Raw genomic sequence first — 21,553 nt, forward strand, 5'->3', positions numbered from 1 at the left:
TCAATTCTTAAAAAACATCAACTGATATTAGAATCAAAGGAAATATCAACAGATTACAATCATTACAATCAGCAGTGACAACATTGCTTGAAAACACTTGAGATACATTTTAGCTTGTCCATCTTCTGAAGGTAATTGTAATCTCATAGGTTCCAGATCACTTTTGTTGTTTTACCAAGTGGCCGCTATATTCCTTTAACTAAGAATGTAGCAGAAGAAATTTGACCTAGATTCAAAGAGCACATTGTTCCCTATGGTAGTGGAATGCAACCCATGTACACTCTGAACTTTAACCCCATTGCAGTAGACAGATTTATGGCTGGAAGCAGATACTCCATGATTAGTATTGATATAGATGGACAACAGGGAGTTAGTTACAATGGCAATCTAGAGTTCAACTGTACTGCACTATATTATAACATTTGTGAATAAAGGCTGTTCATCTCAGATCTGGCTTTGGCTGGACTTCTTTAGACTTTGGCTGAAGAAGAAGTGTCTAAGTTTTGGCTCAAGTAAGGTTTAATGTGAAATTCAGCTTATTAATCAAATCTTAATATCTGCCATCAGTAAGAGGTTCACTTTGGTGGGGTGGGGGGTGGGGGGAGAAGCTTCATATGCAAGTGCAGTAGATTGTGATTTTCAGAGCAATATCTGTATGATCATTTCAATTTGACTCAGTTGGTATCATTATGCCCTCTGTATCAGAACACCATGGACGCAAATGCGAATCCCAGATTAGAACAAATAATCTATTCTGACTCTCCGACACAGTACTGAAATTGTGCCACATTCTCTAAGTTAATACAAACAAATGAAATTTTAAGTCATAGCTCTGGTTGGTCTCCTGGCATTTATGATAGTATGAACAAGGTAGGCCACAATATCGAGGTCTAATTTTGTCCTTCAATGAATGTAATTATATTTCCTATTAATTTAAGGATTTGGTTCCTAAGGTTGTCGTAGCCGAGGGTGGTAGTGGAGATAAGCTCCCACTACCTATAAAGTGCTCCAAATGGCGTGTGATTCTAACAGCCTCTGACAACCAAGTCTAACTCTTGGCCTTCATGTGTGGCTTAGCTACTAGGCCTGGTGGAATTGTTTCTACTGATAATAGAAGGGGCAAAGGTGGAGCACTGGTGCCTCAAAACCAGTTGCTTCAGGCGGGTGGGGCCTGTCAGCCTTGGACAGCAGCCCGCCTAGAAGAAGGAAAACTCCCATATTAAACCTCCGCTGTCTTGGAGCCGCACCCACCCAAGGGAAAGGCTTCAGGAGTAAACCCTGAGGAAGAAATCTGGAGCTGATGTCCCTAAGGAAGACTGATGTTGTTTTCAACTTCACTCTGGCAACATCTGTGATAACACTGGTGCCAAGCCATATCAGCACTTGCCCTTCCCTTGGACTATGTCAGTGACATGGAGAGGGGGAACCTGCTGCATGGACAATAGCCAGTTCTTCAAATCTTCCCGCCCAGGCTTACACCCTGGAGAGGACAAGTTCACCAGAGGTGCAAAACCATGATTCCTGAGATCAACTGCTGCCTACTGCTATAATTTAAAGGCTCTGACATGGTCAGCAATTATTGACCTTCTAACCAAACCATATTAATACATAGCTGTTTGTGGCAGCTCACTGTGCTAACATAGGCAACTGCATTCTAATAGTGACCCCACATCAAAGGTGCTTCACTGAATGTAAAACACTTTGGGATCCATAAAGTCATGAAAATGTTTTAAACCTATCTTCATTGTTTAGTCCTGATTGACTAAGTTGTCTGCATCCTAATGCTACGGTACTAACATTTTGAAATATAGTCAGCCTCTCCACTTACAAAAAAACAGAAATCTTTTGTTTAAAAGATACAAGATACAGATTTTGGTCTGTCTCTTTCTCGGTCATAACTTTTAGAAAAATGCAATTACCATCAACAAAATGCAGGTGGTAATTACAGCTTTCAACATTTAACTCATTAGCTTTTTATTTAAAAAGCAAATTACGTGAGGGAGTTTACTAAGTATGAATCTATGTATGTCTGACAGCTGGTAGTAATCTGAATAGTTTGTGCATACCAACATAACGGGTAATAATCTATTGAAATAATTGATGACATTCTGCATCAAAACTCTATATTTATTAAATGAGGAACTATTTCCAATGTCACTAAATGGGCTGTAACCTGGCAGAGTGGAGAGGATCATCTATGTGCACTTTCTATCCAAGGAGTGATCTAATCAGAACTAAAAGCACAGCAACCAGAATTGGGATATCCAGTGAAAAGGTTCGCAGTCTTCACACCTCAGTGGATAATGGGATAACGGCTTGTGACAGTTGTGTCTGCTTTGCATTTTCCTTACACTGCACCTAATTATCAATCAAAGCTGCATTCATTAACATTTTAAACGTGTTATGCTACCACCAATGTAACCTCATCAAAACTGATTCCTAATGAAGAGAAATTATTCCAATTGAAAAGAGTTCTGTTTAAACCTGAGCTACTCTTAGGCTCATAAGAAATGGGAGTCACATAGGCTATTTGGCACCTTGTGCCCACTCCACCATTCAATAAGATCACAGTTGAATTTTTTCAACTTAACAACACTCCGTTGTATTAATCTATATTCTCTGATTCCATTAATACCTAAGAATTTATCAATATGTATCTTGAATATATTTTGGGAAGAGTATTCCAAAAATTAATAAACTCTTCTTGGGCTTCAAGCCGGACATATGTATCAATTATAACTGATGTTTCAATGACAAACTCTGCCATCTCCTTCAGGGATGATGCTTGTTTAAGTTAGTCTGGTGGTATTTATCTCCCAGCAGTCTGTCTCTCCTAATTGGCAAGTCCTCATCCAATCAAGTTTCCACTCTTCCACCTTGTTTACAATCAAATTCCTATTCTTACTTACAGTGAAACCTTGGTCTTTGTTAAAAATTATTTTCCTTTAGTTTTATTTTCAATGGCTTCCTTTACAAGGTGGTGCTACAACCATTGGTGTGGCCCACTAGTTTTGTGACATTGAAGTCAATCCTATGGCCATTGTGAATGCAATGTTCTGTTACCGCCAATTTCTCCAGGTAACCCAGACGAATACACCTCCTGTAATCCTTGATGCAGGTTTCCACCATGCATCCCATCTGGCCTACACACACTGCTCTGTGTTCACAGGGAACCCTGTAAACATCAACCAACCAACCTGGAGGATCAGAGGGACTTAGGGGTCTGAGTCCATAGGACGCTCAAACCAGCTGCGCAGGTTGACTCTGTGGTTAAGAAGGCATACAGTGTATTGGCCTTCATCAATCGTGGAATTGAATTTAGGAGCCGAGAGGTAACGTTGCAGCTATATAGGACCCTGGCCAGACCCCACTTGGAGTACTGTGCTCAGTTCTGGTTGCCTCACTACAGGAAGGATGTGGAAACCATAGAAAGGGTGATTTACAAGGATGTTGTCTGGATTGGGAGCATGCCTTATGAGAATAGATTGAGTGAACTCGGCCTTTTCTCCTTGGAGCGACACAGGATGAGAGGTGACCTGATAGAGGTGTACAAGATGATGAGAGGTATTGATCGTGTGGATAGGCAGAGGCTTTTCACCAGGGCTGAAAAGGCTAGCACAAAAGGGTATAGTTTTAAGGTGCTTGGAAGTAGGTACAGAGGAGATGTCAGGGGTAAGTTTTTTATGCAGAGAGTGGTGAGGGCATGGAACGGCCTGCCGGCAGCAGTGGTGGAGGTGGAAACAAGGGGGTCTTTTAAGAGACTCCTGGATGGCTACATGGAGCTTAGAAAAATAGAGGGCTATGGGTAAAGCCTAGGTAGTTCTAAGGTAGGCACGTGTTCGGCACAGTTTGTGGGGGGAAGAGCCTGTATTGTGCTGTAGGTTTTCTATGTTTCTATTGCAAATACTTCTATTTAACATGGTGACAGAATATAAGAGCTACTCTTGATACTCAAACTGTGACCTAATTTGTGGTCTTTATGTAACACCTATTTAAGATTTTTACTGCTATGCTGTAGGTATTTCAATTTAGCAGTTCTGTAAGAGCAGTCTGTTCTATTCTCAGCCTGTTTGGGTTTGAGCTGAGATAAGAGGCTTTGTTGTTCAATTTAGGAATCTGGTGTCAGCCAGTCAGAATGGTGGGATTAGGAGAAGGTTCTGGAAAACGCTGGGAAGAAAGGTTTTTGTGAGGGACACTGGTGTGAGTCAGGGTATTTTTGGCGGGAGCTGGTAGAAGACGGGAGGGAAGATGGCTGAAGAGGCCATCCCTGTTGCACAAGGTGCTCTGTGCAGATGAACGGCTTCCAGGAGGAAGGGCCAATACACCCATGGATATGCCCATTTGTTCAAGATGGATTTCGAGTGACATTCAGAAGGTGGTGTGTGGTTTCCCACAGACAGAGGATTCAGTGCTTGAGTTAAAGAGAACTTCAAGATCAGCTCCAACATACGTGCACATTTGACTGTTTAGTTATGATGGACCCTTCTATTTTCCTTTTTTCCCCTTTCTTTTCTTTAATAACTATTTGGTTAAGTTAACATTCTTAAATATACTTTCTTTTTAATAACCTGTTATTTCTTGCTGGTGGCCAATTGCAGCGGGGGCAGCAAATCACACAACATTCACACAAACCAGGGCTTGGGTGGGTGAGACAGTCCAGACTCACTGGTCTGGTGGGACCAAAGTCACATACACCCTAGACATATGGAGTCTGGGTTTGTCTCCATAGAGTTCAGTGGCTCTGAGCGAGGGGCTAACGAGCCACATTTCCCGAGACGCCCAGAAAAAGGGAGTTCCACATGTAATATTCTTTAACTTTAAATTACATATTGTTGATAACAAAGGAGAACATCTCAAATTAACTTTTGATGCCATCTTATTGGCCAGCTCTGCTAATTTTGAGGATATGTGGGCATATATTCCTTTGCTCTTGAAAACTTCTCAGTATCCTTCCAGTTATGGTGTACTCCCATGGTTTGTCACCCCTTATGAATGAAGCTAAGAGAATTACTTTAAATTGAGCCAAGCACATATAATTTAAAGGATTTTCAAAGTAAGGTAATAAAAAACATAGCCCATTAGATATAGGCATACTGCAGACCCAGTATAAATCGCTTTGCCTTTGTGTCTTAAGTAAGCAAATGTGCACAGATTAAAATTCAATGAACTTCATGTTTGGTTAATGAAAGACATTAACAGTGAACTCCAGAACATTAATCTAACATGGTTATTTACTGTATCTGCTCTCTCAGGTCATTGTAAAAGATCTCAAGGGTAGAGAAGGGCAGCAAGTCTCTCTGGGCTCTGAGGCCAATATTCATCTGTTAACCAACATCATAACTCATCTGATTGTTGTTCTATTTCTGATGAACTGCTGTACAAAATTATGAAGCACTTTTGGACATATGACATTGTTCTTGTCCAAGTAAATACCATACTATGTTTCAGTAACTGTCTCTACAACTATCTTTAAACCCTTGTCCATAATTCCTTACTCATTGAAATAATCAGTATAGCAATAATTACTTTTGACGGAAGTCTGATGTATCAGGTTTAGGATGAGAGCTGAAGCCACGGTGCCGCCTGTTTGCCAGAACTGAAGGGACAAAGCTGTTGTGCTTCCCCGAGAGTAGTGTGGCATGGTGCCCGGAACCTCCCAGGGTTTCGCTTGGCAGAAGACAAGCTCAGTTGTGGCTGACTGCAGATATTTTAGCAGCCATTAATGGACTCAGGCCTCAGGCTGTGGGGTCGCTTGCTTTTCAGCCACAGGAGGTCAGGCATCACGTTCTACAGGGGGGGGGGGGCAGTGTAGTGCAGTTGTGGCGACTGAAGATTTAAAATGGACTATATACATACATATCTGTCTAGATGTGTTTTTACTACTGTTCTAAATGCACTTGTATATGTGAGGACTGGACCTCAAAATCACGGATTCGCCTAACAGGAGTCAGGCATTAGGGTGAGGACTGGGTCTCAAAGCCATGGTGTTGCTTAGTGGGTTTCGAGGGCCAGTCAACAGATAATATCAGTGGTCTGGGGGTGTCTGGACTGTATACATACATGCATATTCTGTGTCGTTGCATGTTTACTGATACTTTATACATGTTTGTTGACTTGTATGCGTCAAGCTGTGGCATTGCAGGGTGGGTGGGCGGAGGGCCCCAGAACTCTTATTACAAGATTGTGATCTTGTGTGTGACTGTTGGTAATGTGTCCTTGAATCTTGACACTGTCTCATTTGACTGTACTCGTATTCATATATGGTTTAATGATAAGTAAACAAATGAATATGTCCAAAAAGCTGATATTCTAGCTTTTTGCTTTCTTTTTTCTTTAGATTCCAAACATGTTTAAAAACTGGCAGATTTGCTAAGGCTGATTGTTACATTATAAGCGGTGCATGCAATGTAACCACGTCAATTGAACTGTTTCCAATCAAGTTGCATGTTGAAGCAACAGAAGCCAACTTGACTGATGCATGCCAGTGACAAGGTCAAGTACTTTGCCAGTTTGTAACCAGTTGAGTATACTACAATTTCCTTTCCTCTTCCAGCTCTTTTTACTTATTAAGAAACTAAAACTTCACTTCAAAAATATATTGAACTCACTCATGCTTAGTCACTTGTATCAATATTTGATGACACAATGAAAACAGAGATCTAACACAATCTATCAGAGAAACAAATATAAGTAGCTGGGACTCTTTGCACTGTTTCTTTACTAGTAGTTCTAGCAAACTTAGGCCTTGTTGTTAATTGAATCTGTCAGTTTGCCCTGTGCTAAGTTATTAGTCAGTTGAATTACTTCTTAGATTCTTCACCAGTGTAAACTTGACACAACTGAGACTTTGTATCCTTCAGTGGGGATTGTAGCACAAAGTTTAAGGAGGCAAAGAAGACTTTTTTAAAAAAAAAGTAAATTTGCTTCAGTTTATTATTTATCTTATTCATTATCGGGGCAGGCCACTTGGGCCATCAGATTCATACTGGCTCTTTTTCTTCCTTCATTTTTCCGTATTCCTGCAATTTACCCTCTCTCTATCCGCCACCCCTTGGGTCCTCTGTGATTCTTTTGTCGTCCATGCAACCCAAAGGGTAATTTATAGGAACCTATTACCCCATCAGTATTCTTTTGTTCCTTAATTGTGTGAATTAGATTGTGTGTGTTTAATTCACTTGCAATTATTTAAATTATTTGTAAGCATTTAGTTGATCCGGTGGTTATGATGTGCTGGTCTTCATTAGTTGGGGGACAGAGTTCAAGAGCTGCATTATAATGTCATAGCTCTATAAAACTTTGTAGGTCCTGATGAAGGGTCCTGGCATGGAAATTTGTTTATTCTCCTCTGTAGATGCTGCCTGAACTGGTGAGTTCCTCCAGAATTTTGTGTGCTCCTCTGTAAAACTCTGTTTAGACCATTATTAGAGTTGTGTGATCAGCTCTGGTCTCCTCATTATAGTAAGAATGTGGAGGTTTTGAGAGGGTGCAGTGGAGATTTACCAGGATGCTGCCTGTATAAGAGAACAAGTTTTATGTGGAAAGTTTGAGCAAGCTCTTTGGAGTGATGATGGATGAGAGAACTTGATAGAGGCATATAAGATTATGAGTGGCATAGACAGAGTAGAGAGTCAGCACCTTTCTGCAGGGCAATACTGGCCAATACCATAGGACAGCTGTTTGAAATAAGTGAAGGAAATTTTAGGGAGCTGTAAAGATGACATTTTTTCCTCTCACCATGAGGGCTGGGTACCTGGAATACACTGCGAGGAAAAGTGGTAGAGGATGATCAAGAAGGGACATTTAAAAGATTGTTAGAAGTACACATGGATTTAAGAAAACTGGAGGGTGTAGGAGGCAAGGGTTAGACTGATTGTGGAGTTGGTTTATAAAGGATGGTGAAACATCGTGGGCTGAAGGTTCTGTAGTGTGCTGTTCCCTTTTATTTAATGTGACTTTTCTAACATTTTATAAATATTTTGCCGATCATTATCTATGCACTTCAATTTAATGGTCCCTGTTAAAAACACAAATGCCTTTAATAACATGCAGAGGCCCTGTTTAGTTTTACTCAAGCCTCCCGAGGTTAGCTTGAACACAAACTTCACAGTAGACCACTTGAGGCTAAGAAGCCATCCAGACCAAACGGCTGGACTCTGGGTTATGGAACACCGGTGAGAAACTGTAATGTCTCGGCATTAGGTTCACCGAGTGTCGGCATCGGCAGACTATGGGTGCTGATTTCATTCATAGCAAAAGGATTTGAGTACAGGAGCAGGGAGGTTCTACTGCAGTTGTACAAGGCCTTGCTGAGACTGCACCTAGAGTATTGTGTGCAGTTTTGGTCCCCTAATCTGAGGAAAGACATTCTTGCCATAGAGGGAGTACAGAGAATTTTCACCAGATTGATTCCTGGGATGGCAGGATTTTCATATGAAGAAAGACTGGATCGACTAGGCTTATACTCACAAGAATTTAGAAGATTGAGGGGGGATCTAATCGAAATGTATAAAATTCTAAAGGGATTGGACAGGCTAGATGCAGGAAGTTTGTTTCCGATGTTGGGGGAGTCCAGAACGAGGGGTCACAGTTTAAGGATAAAGGGGAAGCCTTTTAGGACTGAGAAGAGGAAAAACTTCTTCACACAGAGAGTGGTGAGTCTGTGGAATTCTCTGCCACAGGAAACAGTTGAGGCCGGTTCATTGGCTATATTTAAGAGGAAGTTAGATATGGCCCTTGTGGCTAAAGGGATCAGGGGGTATGGAGAGAAAGCAGGTACAGGGTTATGAGTTGGATGATCAGCCATGATCATACTGAATGGCGGTGCAGGTTCGAAGGGCCAAATAGCCTACTCCTGCACCTATTTTCTATGTTTCTATGATTTCAAAAAGGGACATTGGCCCCATATTTAAATATCCCTTGGTCCCAAACTCAGTTTTTATTCTGTTACTTCATCACCTGAGGCCATCTTTTAGTTTGAAGGGCAAAAATTCACAGATCCTCTCTTGCATCTGATCTCAACACTTACACCATGCTGGATGATAAGGAGCAAGTTTTGAAAAATCAACAACTATAGGGGCTGGAAATTTGAAATAAAATCAGAAAATAAGCTGGAAAGACTGAGCAAAGTCGGTAGCATTTGCGAAAGAGTTAATTTTTCAAGTGGAAGTCCCTTTATCAGAACAATAAAGGTCTTTAACCAGAATCTGTACCTCTGTTTCACTTTCCACTGGTGCTGCCTAATGTACTGAGTATAAAGAGCAAGAATTCCATGCTCTTCTCCCCTTCTGGGGCACCTTTGGTTTTAGTTAGTGTAGTGTATGACCTACTATGTGCTGTTTCTTCACATTTTGAGCTTGTTGAAACTTGACTGTGGAATGACCTTTACTCAATCTCTTTTTGCTATTTTTGCTTTCTCTGAAGAGGAAAGATCCACCTGTGCTTGCTTCAGGTTTATAGTACATGAAGTTCAAACACAGGGCAAAGTAGATGATAGTGAAGTTTTTTTTCTGATAGTCTTTTGGTTCCAACACTAATTGTTTCCTGGCAAGGTCACCAAACTTCCTGCTGCATTAAATAATGCTTTAGTTAACACCATTGCTAAGTTCACTCCTTGCGTTGTGCCTGCAAAATCTCCGTGTTCCTTTAATGTTAATATGTAAACTTGGAAGTGTTGATACACTGAAGGTCCATGATCTTGAGACATTGGAATAGGTAAGTTAGTTGTCGATGGAAAGTAACTGTTCTTTACTACACAATTTTTCTGAACATTCTTCCTTCCTTTTTCTACGCCCAGACTTTAATTATCTTGGGAGCCACTGCTGAATATTTGGTAAAGCATCACATGTGCAGAGTCACTGTAGCATAGTGATGCTATTAAGTCTTCGGGCGTCAGAGTTAAATTCCGGCATCCTCTGTCACTAAGCTTATACGCTTCTCCCCATGTGCATGTGTGTTTCCTCCGGGTGCTCCAGTTTCCTTCCACAGTTCAAAGACGTTAACGGTTAGAAGGTTAATTTGTCATTGTAAATTGTCCTGTGATTAGGCTGGGGTTAAATCAGTGAGTAGAGTGTCATGTAGCACCAGAAGGGCTGGTTCTGTACTGTACCTCTAAATAAAATTATAAATACAGTACAAACATACAACAAAGTTTGCTTCACCTGGTTCAATAACCCTACTAAAGATGGAAAATAAGCTCTGTAAATCTAAATTAAATTAAAATAGGGGCAGGCAATAAACCCAGGCCTTGTTAGCAATATCCACATCCTGAAAATTAACAAAAAAATCATATTAAACAGAATTGTTTAGCTGTTTTCAGCAGCAAATTATGAAAAACACAGATGGACAGTCTGACCTTTAAATTATATACTGATGAGACAATTCTACAAAGCAATTGCTGAGATTGACATAAACCAACCATATTCCTTGAATTATGAAGGACAGGGTAAATTATTTTTTACAGGTGCAAGATTTTTTAAACTTTCTTAAAAATGTTTTATGAGACGGTTTTAAAGGGTACAAGTTATATTTTCTTTCAATTCTGTAAACCTGCAGTTTGACAACATTGTAAATTAGTAATGAGCTATGAATATCCAAATCGATTTTCTAATTGTGAACAAGAGCTAGCAATACTTTTACGGCAATGGATCAAATTTTTTGTACTGTAATTTAATAAAACCATTAAAATATGCTAATTTTTCATTGCAAAAAATAAATTGAAGAGACATCCTGCTGTTTCTCATTTACTACAGGTTCTGCTGACATCAGTGCCACATTGTACAATGAGCTCTGTTGATGGAAACATTACAATTAATGGCACCAAGACAAAGACAACTAATCCGTAATTGTGGTTGAAACGATTTCATACAGAGGGTCATTGTATATTATTATCTCTATCATCACAATATATTTTACTTAGTATTTCAGCTTCCTTAGGCAGATAAATTATTGATAATTTTAAAGGAATATAAAGTGTGATTGGTTTTTTGACAGAGTTTGTAAGATTATCTTATTTTCAAGTCAAAACTCCATAATGAACCACATCTATCAAACCTGAATTCTACCACAAAGGTCAGTAATGATTTAAACTAAGTTGTTATGACAGGTCATTAATCTGAACTCTTCAATTATCTTCTGAGAGGTCTCAAATTCATGTAGAGAAATCCATTTTCTTCTATAAATTGTAGCTGACAATTACCGCAAGGTCCTTCCTTTATAACTATTCATGCAGCAAGTGCAGGCAGTGACCTTTGTAAGCTTTAGAAGTGCCGGAGAAAGAAATGGGATTTCATTTCAAAAGTCAGCTTTAAATGCTTGGTGGAGAAATAAAATAAAGAGAAAATTGGAATGTCATTGCAATTTTAATAAATACTTTTTTTATTCATAAACTGCATCAGGTACTGCATGATACATGTCTAGAAGATAGACAGGGAGGCAATACCATATGACATGAAAGCTTGCTTCATCAGAAGAATGGTGGCAAATGCTTAAGTTCCATTTCAAGCTGATACAATGAACAGCTTCTGTGGCTATAAGTATCTTGCGAGGTGAGTTTAATCCTGATCCAACATACGAGACAGAAATTTGAGTACAACTGATAATATCTTTGAAAGCTAGGCTTGATTCATCTAAAAAATGGAAATAATTGTCAGGCTGTTTAAAAATGCTTCAGTACATTAAACCATGGTTTTTCTAACTTGTCTATTTTCCAGTGCTGGGCATATGAAATTAGACTATATTCAATACCCAATGTTAACAATTCTCTTAAAAAAATAAAGAAAATTTATCTAGGTACTACCAAGTCTTAAAGTCAGCTACACAATGCCAAAAAAATGACAAAAAAAGACACTGCTACGTTGACAATTCAAGCAGTGCTGAGAAGTGTAACTTTGCACATATTTCTGGATGCCTCAGTTGTTAACATTAGATGCTCATTTTTGTGTGAAATTTTCATGTTCACTTTTGTTTGCTTTTGGTGCCAAATCCACCCAAAATGATGTTAACAGTTTGGCAATGCCCCATGGCTCCAGGCAACAGGGTTTATTTATGCCTTTATTTATACTTTCTGCCTGTCACTCTTTAATGTTCCTCTGCATGCTCCAGTTTCCATACCATCTCAGGTATATGCTGGAAGGTTAAAATAATTAACATCAATTATTCTTTGGAGTAGATCAATGGCAAAAAGAAAGAAAGCAGGGTTGATAGGCATGTACAAAACAGCATAAGTTGAAAGGCTATGGGGAAATAAGGAAAAGGGTTCCTTTTGAGTCCTGATGAATGTTTCTTGGCCTGAAGCGCTATCTGCTTATTCTTTTTCATAGATGCTGCCTGACCTGCTGAGTTCCTTCAGGCAGTATTTTGTATGTGTTGTTCAGGATTTCCAGCATTTGCAGAATCTTTTGTGTTAAGGGAAAGAGGATTGGCCCTAATGGAATTGCTCCTCTGGGAGCTCACATGTACCAAATAGCCTCCTGTGCTGTCTTAAGTTAAAGGCCACTCGCTGTGATCTGGTGTTTCTCCAGCGTCCAACAATTTGAAATAAAATGATGGCTGTTACTGCAAGCTTACTAGGAATCTTTGAATGCAACTTTCTGGAGCACTGGTGAATCCTCACCCTATTACTGTCCGTAGTTCTGATCTCCAAATGTAAGGGATGATTAACTAGGGATGAAGGGTTTGTTGAAAGAAGAGCGGAATAGCAGTTTGGGCATTTAACTCACTGAAATTCAATGGAATGAGAGGTGCTCTTATTGAGATGTAGAAGATATTCATAGGGGATTGATAGAATAGATGTTGAGAGGATATTCCCCTGGTGGGGGTATATAGAATGATGGACATGGTTTTTAGAATGATGGCTGTGTTTCTAAGACTGAAATGACAAGTTTCATTTCCAAGAGGGTTGTGAGTCTTTGGAGTTCTCTACTATGACTGCAGTGGAGGTGTTGTCACTCTGAGAGCTACTGGAGAACTCTAGCAGTTGTCATTGATGTGGCATCTCTAAGTAAGTATAACTGAATCCATTTGTAGTGTTCTCGCACAGGTATAAAAACTCTGAACTAAACACCAAGTATAAATCATAGTCAATGAGGCACAATCCTAGTAAGATTAACTGTTTACTGTTCAGTCTTCCACATTAACGTATGGTGAAAACTGTTGATAAAACAATACAAAATATATACAGTATTTGTTTCCTTCTTGGCATCACATTTACATCATAAGTACTTGCAAAAATAAAACTATGACAAACTACATTACATTAAAATACGACATACAGTCAGAATCTACCTACGCCATCAACTTCTTTAAATACTTCAACACAAACTATCCGGTAACACTTTCAATAGGACAAGAAATTAACTTTATCAACCGTCATTACTTTTAACAGAATCAGCGTTAACATTTTTACTTCAACATATCGATTATCTTATGAACTTACAGCATTGCTTCTATGATGTTTCTTAGTGCGTAGAAAGAAACTTTTCTCATGCTGATCCTGCACACACAAGGCCCCTCCTTCCCATTTCTCCAAACCGGTATTTTCCCACAAGATGCAGTGATAACGGGTGTGACATCATCGCATGCCGCGATACATCACAGACAACAAATTTACTTTCAACAACCTTAACTTTAACTAGAAAATAATTACAAATGAATTACTAAAGGGAAAATGTAATAAAGCTAAACAAATGCCTTAAGGGCAACACACCATTCAAGATGGGGATTGATAGACACAAACTACAAAAGAGTTGAGGGACCCGGGGAGAGGAGGTGTTGAGGCCAAAATCATATTGTTCATGATCTTATTGAATGGTGAACAGGCCCAAGGGGCTGATTGGATTCTTCTCCCTATAGTTTCTCATGTTCGTATGTACTGATTTTTTCATCCTGGATAATTCAACACAAGCAGCAAACAAATTATCTTGTGAGTCCAGATCAAATTCGAATCCTGTTTCAGGGGGTCCAGTATCTAGTCCTTCTACAACATTCAATTTGAGAATATTTATTCTATTTCTAGGACTTATCGCTGCTCATTGATTTTAATCTTTAATCTTGCTGTATAATAACATTTTCAGTGACTTCAATTTTGCCTCATTCTCTGAGGACAGAACCTATTCTCTGCCTGACAGCAACTCAATGGAATAAAGAAAGGAAGAATGTTTTGCCATTGTGGATTATGGCAGCAATTCCCATATTCCTACAATAGGTCCCAGTTATGAACATAGAACACTGCATAGAACAGCACAGTACGGGTTCCTCTGCTCACAATAGAATGACACTCTTCTAACCTACTCCATGATCAGTCTAACCCTTCCCACCTCCATAGCCCACAATCATTACATTTTTCTTAGATCTATGTGCCTATCTAATAGTCTCTTAAATGCCCCTAATATATCAACGTCTACCACCACTCCCATACACTTACCACTCTCTGAGTAAAAACTACCCCTGTTACCTCCCTAAAACTTCCCTCCACGCAATTTAAAATGGATATCCTGTAGTATTAGCAGCTGAGAAACAGGTGCTGGCTGTCCACTCTATCTTTGCCTCTTATAATCATACATCTACCAAATTACGTCCCATCCTCCTTTGCTCCAAAGAGGAAAACACTGAACCTCTCTATGTATAAAAGATTTTATATAATTTCTAATACTGTTTCCAGTTAATGTTATTGTTGTAATGTTGTAATGTGAGTATTAAAAGTAATTTAATACTAATCGGGGAGCTGTTGGTAGCAAGAGGTGGGATCCAGGGTTGGCGCGGTCTTTACTTCCGCTCTTTTTACTCCCAGTATGCATTGTATATAGTTCCTCCACCCTTGCTGCACGAGGTACCTGAAAGCCTTTGTATTGTAAGTATCATTTGCCATCCCCGATAAAGATGCTCTTATGGCCATCAAGTCGTCGAGTGGTCTTTTTGTAAAGTAGAAGTTACCACATTTATGAATTGGTCTGGCTTGTCATTGGGCAAAATCAGGCTAGATACTTGTTTTCTAATCTCTAATAAAGAACATAACAATTAAACCTCAAAACTGCATATTGTCATGAAAAGACAGTCCATGACAGACAAAGCCCCTCCCAGCATGAGTATATTTACATGAAGTGCTGTCACAGGAAAGCAGCATCCATTATTAAAGACCCTATCATCTACTAGGCCATCCTTTCTGAACCAGCATGGATACCTTCTCTCACCACAACTTGGAAATGATTTTGCAACTTACAGACTCACCTTTGCAACTTATAGTCTCGGTATTGCATAGTTTGAATTCTTTTGCATTTCGACTGCTTGCAATGTTGTATAATTGTAACATATATGTACTTTGGTAATAAATTTATTTTGAACTTTGCAATATTGTATTCAAATATATCTCAATTGAAAAGTGTGCATCAAGATTTCATCAAAGATTAGAAACAAATCTTTCTTCTTGATTTAAAGATATAGGCAATGCTAAACAGTTCTCATTTATTGTCCTTTCTGAAAAGTTAGAGATAGATCTTCTCCTTAAACTGTTGTGGATCATGTGGTGAAAATAACAACAGTGGGAATTCTAGCATACTGACTCTTTAGTGACTGGAGGGAGGCAGTGGATGCATCCAAAATAACATTTTGGGAATTATTATAATTAAAGGGGGTTACAGCTCCCAGAAAGTCATGTTAAATCGTCAGTGTGCAGTTATGGTAGTGACGTCAGGTGTTTTGTCTGAAGGCCCATTGCTCTCAATTCCAAAGAATTCAAAACTAAAGGTATCATAAGCAAAATCCAACTTTTGCTTTTACAAAATGCACAGGAAAAGAGTACATTCTCATGGAAGATGGGATGGGGAGGTTGATGAAGTTAGTCAGTTGAGTGGTAGGAGGATAATAAAGGTCTGTTTGGACTGAAGAGCAAAGTAGGGCAATGCTTAAGATAGCAGACAAGTAAATCTGTATCCTAAACTAACTGAAATTCATGAGGTACCTTTTTAGATTTGGACAAGATTGTTGTAAAATCAAATCAGGTTCACTGATTTTTTTTTTGAGGTGAAGAAAATTTGGCATGTTTGCTAGTTGGGCCCCTATCTTTGGCTCCAAACCCACATTAATGTATTTTATTCTTAAATGCCAGTGGAAAGGTCTAAATCCTACTGGGTTGATCAAACTACTCAATTAAAGCAGGCCAAAAAAAAAAGTACAAGTAAACCACGTGGCATTGTTCCAGCCATTGAACTTGGATTTAATTCACAAACACCTGGGGACTTGTGCCTCAATTCTGAGGGTTATCCCACAGATTAGTCAAGTGATTGATGGACACTGCAGTCTCTGCTATCATCCATTAATATATCTTTACTATAAAGTGAATTCAATCACTCACCTACTCATCTTTAATACCACTTCTGTGACATCAACACCATTTCCTTCATGCTCTCCTTCAAATATGAGAGGCCTCTGTTGGTCAGAGTTGACCATGGATATTGCATCCTAGGGAATACAATATGGAGAGCAAGCTGTTGCCCATGTAGCAAGTTCCTCCTTTCCAAGCATCTGATAAACCCAAAGGAAAGGCAGGGACTGGAAGCGTTTGGTACCAGCAGTATTGCAGGAGTTCCCAGTCAGCAATGAACTCAATGTATGACTGCCTTAGGGACTCTAGTTCCGGACTTTTCCCTCAGGGTTTACTCCCGAAGCCTTTCCCATGAGTGGGTATAGTTGCAAGGCAGCGGAGGTTTGGGATGAGAGTTTTCCTTCTCCTAGATGAGCTGCCAACCATGACTGACGAGCCGCATCTGCTCGAAAAGACTAGTTTTAAGGTGGCAGTAAGCCGCCTTTGCCCCTTCTCCTGTCAGCAGAAACAGTTCTGCTGGGCTTAGTATATGTGACAATCATAAACCAATTTCAATTTTAATTATTTAGTTCACTGTTTTTGGTTTAAATCCCTAGCCAACAGTGCTGTGGGAGTATCTTCAGCAGAAGTAGTGTAGTACTCGTGGACGAATTCTCTAAAGCATCGTCCATTCCTTCATCTATTCCTGTCTCAGAGCTTTGAAGCCTGAATCTCTCCCTGCTTCTGCAATAGCGGGTGACAACGAAGAAAGGTTATTGAAGATGCAAGGCTAGTTTAGTATAGCACGATACTAGAGGCCTCAAATAATACTGAATTTCTAAGGGGCATACCCTTAAACAAAACACCTGTGGCTCAGTGGGAGGTGACTTTTCAACCTTGCTCTACAGGCATGAACCTATACCTCGCAAAAATACTTGAAACAATTATTTGATCTAATGGACAGAGAAGTGCAACTGAGCATGATTAATAATTTGCTGAAGTCAACAGTTCAGTGAAGACTGTCCTGAGTAGCTTCTACAGTGTGAGTAATTGCAACTTAAAAAGTTGAAGTTGCTGCAACATGTTTTAGTGTGGCAATAAAACAACCATTACTGTACAACCTTATCAGCCAACTAAACAAATCTCAGCTGCGGATTTGAAAGCAGCTTGCTACAGTCACTGGCCCACTGAAATAACTCCTGGAGATTGCCAGGAGGTGAGCATCCATTCCGAAAAAATGTTGCTGTAAGTTTTGTACTTTTTCCAAACACCAATCATAGTGGCATAATCTTCACTGTGCAGCCTCAACACATGCTGAATGTGCAGAATCATCGTAATCAGTGAACCGTTCATCACTCTATCTCTAATGATGTTACGCTTCTTGAAAGCTTTCATTTATTTAATTTGGAAGGTCCTCAATGAAGATATATGTTGCATCTAATCTAAGTCATTTACTGATAAAGAACATGCAACCTGCTTTAAATCACACTCTGCAATTAAACCAGGAATTTAACACACACTTTTCAACCAAGGTAAAATACAACAGTACAAGTTTCACAAGCATACAGCTTTGGTTTCCTTTTTGATTTTTTTTAATGTTTACTTTCACCTTGGAAAATTGTTTTTAACAACAGCTACCACGAGCAAACTCTTTATTGAAATGATGCAATATAATTGTGAGCCTTAGCACATGTGGGAGGCATTGTAAATCTTCACAAATGTTCACTGCAAAAAATCCAGGAATTTCTTCCCTTATGGTATAAAGTGCTTCTGCTCAGGGGACTAATTAAGCTAAGTGTTCTTTCACAAAGTATGTAGCCTAGCTTTCCGAATCTTTTGCTTCCATGGATTTACGGATTGGCAACATCAAAATGAAAAATGATGACCAACCTTCACTAATATCACATACATTAAACTACATATTCTATAGTTAGAATTGAAGAAGCAATTAGCTGTATCTCTAGACTTCAATGAAAAGTATTTGCCTTGCTGCATACACAGACCAGGTTTCCATGGTCCATAGAATCCTATGGAAGTTTTTATTTTGAGGATACTATTAATAATTCCTAGCTATGTTTTAATGATGTATCTGCAATAGTGAATCTTTACTAGAAAGAGATCTGTGATTTTTTTCAACCTCTCATTAGGATATACTAGATATAAACATTTTATTGTAAACACAGCTTTATGAGCTAGATCAAAAGACATGGTCAGATTGTGAAAATGTTTTAGCATTTCCATATGGCCTCTTTGAAATAGGGTGAGAATTTTTCTGTTGCACAGTTTGAAGTTTACTCAGATTTAATACAGGATGTCACAGTATCAGGATCAATGCAATGCACACTCCACACACCCTGATATAACCATCTTAGTTTTCTAACAAGCAGTTCTGACAATTTCAAGTTTTGTAGTTAATAATAGCAATTGCAGAAGGACAGACCATTCTCAGTGAGTGCTAAGTGTACAAAAAAAAGATGCTGCCCTGTTCTTCTAGAGTCTTCATCTTGTTTTCCTCAGCATTAAAAGACAAAGTTGAAATCAATTAATTCTGCCTGATACATTGTCACAAAAGTTCAATCTTAAATTTTTGCATCAGTACAAGACTCACATCTTGTAATAAATGGTATCCTGAAGGCATAATTATATTTTCTTTTTTTTATTGTTTCTGAAGTAATTGCAGAGCAAGATCTATATAATGCTCAGTGAGACAAGAAGTTGTCTCTTTACTAGTTCTGTACTCATTTCATAGCTTTGTGCTGGTTAGATAAGACTATTAACTGCATTTTATGTTAGTATAGTGATGCATAATAGGGCTATCAGAAGAACATATCATAGAAACAATCAATAATAGAAAGTAAAGTGTTATTTTATTCCTTTGTGAATGGGTTAAGCATATCCCTCTGCTTTTAGTTTTTCCACATTAAGTAAAAATTGTAAGAACCAGAGACTATTATTGGTGATTTCTGAAATTAGCATCAAATGCAGTTTGCTCTGGTAAACATCTTTTTACAGAGGCTCTGTCAATATCTGTTCCACAGAGAGCTGTAGGATGCATGTTAGTTTAAGTGGCTTTAAGAACTCAGCATGATTTTCAATACATGATTGCATCTGCTATTGCTAAGAGTTTGGAATAGGTTGCCTTCAATAGTGAATGTTTTGTTGGTAGGTCCAACTCTTCCATTTGTTTTGGTAAACAGCACTAAAGGATTTTAACAGATGTGGCACTAATGATGAGGATGGGATGTTGCTACGTGAGCAAGTGTCAGAGTACTGGCAATAGTTAATAGAGCAGTAGTGTTGACAGCTCTGGAAGTGTCAGCAAGCTCAAGAAATACAACTGGTCACAGCCAATTTGACCTGTACGTAGACCAAGTGGAAATGTTCCTGAGGACAAACAGTACCCTGGAAAGGACAAAGCAATATAGCCATACACGTAAAGACAAGCTGATATAACTACTGACAAATGAGGTGAATGCATATAAGATATTAATGTGTCTATTAACACAATGAATCATGACCAAGGTCTCTTAAATAACATTACTAAAAACCTTGAAGAGTTTTCTTTAATCTTGAACCTTCAGATATTTTGAGAACCCCAGGTTTGGCACATGGAAAGAAGAACCAGAGGAAATAATAATGAAAGCATAGTCAGCCTAACGTTCCCAAAAGAAAGGGATATTTTCCTGAAATTTTTAGATTGCCTGCTGTTTTTAGAGTGGCCATGCAGTTGAGGAAAGAACAAACAAACTGGTGATATGGAGATAGAGTTGAAAATCATTTAGTGTTTCTGTTTAGGCATTATTTCAAGGTCAAGCAGGCAATGAGCAAATGAGGTGGTGGAAACAAAGATTCTGGATGACATTTATTGTACAGCTAATGAAGTTAACTCTGATAGCACAACTAAACCCAACTTGCTGATTGAGGAAAAAAAAATTACAAGTATCATACTGATTCCATGTCAAATCAGCCTTTCTCAGCTAGAATGAACCACATTTCCTGAAAGCAAAATGGTGCAATTCAAGAAAATCATAGAAATAGGCTGAAGGATCTACAGGTGACTCTTACATTACAGAAGGGTTGCATTCACAGAAAACTACTTGCAGAGTGATTTTATGATACAAAACCCCTTTTTCCCATTGAATTCCATGTTATAAGAGACGCGTTCCCAAGGAATAGTTTCCTCTCATTTTAAGCCATTTTATTGTAATGACAAAATAACACATTACTGTTATTTACCAGCATTAGACTTAGGCGTTATTTTATTAATCTTTAGTCACATTATAAGTGGAGGTAACAGTATTTGGACATGATATCACTGCATTCATTGGGTGGCAGTCACAGCCAAGACTCTCTCCTGTGTGAAGAGATGGGAACAGATATCCCAGAGTATGGGACTGCCATGCCCTTCATCCGCGAGGCATCTCCTCTGAAACATAAGCTGCTGAGTTCCTCCCGCATTTTGCGTGTGTTGTTTGCGGATTAGGTAAGGACTTGGAAGGGTTAGAGCTCATGGGAGAGAGGTGGTGTAACCCCTTTTTACCGAGCCTCACTAGAGATGCAGCTCATTCGTCCCTCACTAACAGCTACCAGAGCCAGTGGTGAGAAAACCACCTTTCTCAGATCTGTACGTCTAGGGTCAAAATGACCTGGGTCCCACCAAACCCAGGCAATTGGGATGTCTCTCCCACCTGAACCCCGATCTGTGTGAATGTTCTGTAGTTACTGCCCCAATGCAGTTGCCCATTGGCAAGAAATTACAGACCACACACTGCATACAATGATAAGGAAAGTGAACTGAAAAATTTCACCTTTACTGTACAGTTAGTAGGACAAAGAAAAGGAAAAAAATAAAAAGGGCAGTCCACCTAGTCCAAATGGTGTGCTTAAGTCGGAGCTAATATAATGTAGTGTACCTAGACTTCCAGAAAGCTTTTGATAAAGTCCCACATAGGAGATTAGTGGGCAAAGTTAGGGCACATGGTATTGGAGGCAGAGTAGTGGCATGGATTGAAAATTGGCTGGCTGACAGGAAACAAAGAGTAGTGATTAATGGGTCCCTTTCGGAATGGCAGGCTGTGACCAGTGGAGTACCACAAGGTTTGGTGCTGGGACCGCAGCTGTTTACAATATACATTAATGATTTAGATGAAGGGATTAAAAGCAACATTAGCAAATTTGCTGATGACACAAAGCTGGGTGGCAGTGTGAAATGTCAGGAAGATGTTATGAGAATGCAGGGTGACTTGGCAGGTTGGATGA

The 21,553-nt window shown here is 39.2% G+C and overlaps 1 protein-coding gene across 4 annotated transcripts in view; it reads right to left on the minus strand.

The window, feature by feature from the left end:
• The window catches only part of LOC132405639 (follistatin-related protein 5-like), a 683,401-nt gene that overhangs the window by 242,340 nt on the left and 419,508 nt on the right, over window positions 1–21,553 (minus strand). The window lies entirely within an intron of this gene.

Source organism: Hypanus sabinus, chromosome 15, assembly GCF_030144855.1.
Source record: "Hypanus sabinus isolate sHypSab1 chromosome 15, sHypSab1.hap1, whole genome shotgun sequence".
NCBI lineage: Eukaryota > Metazoa > Chordata > Chondrichthyes > Myliobatiformes > Dasyatidae > Hypanus > Hypanus sabinus.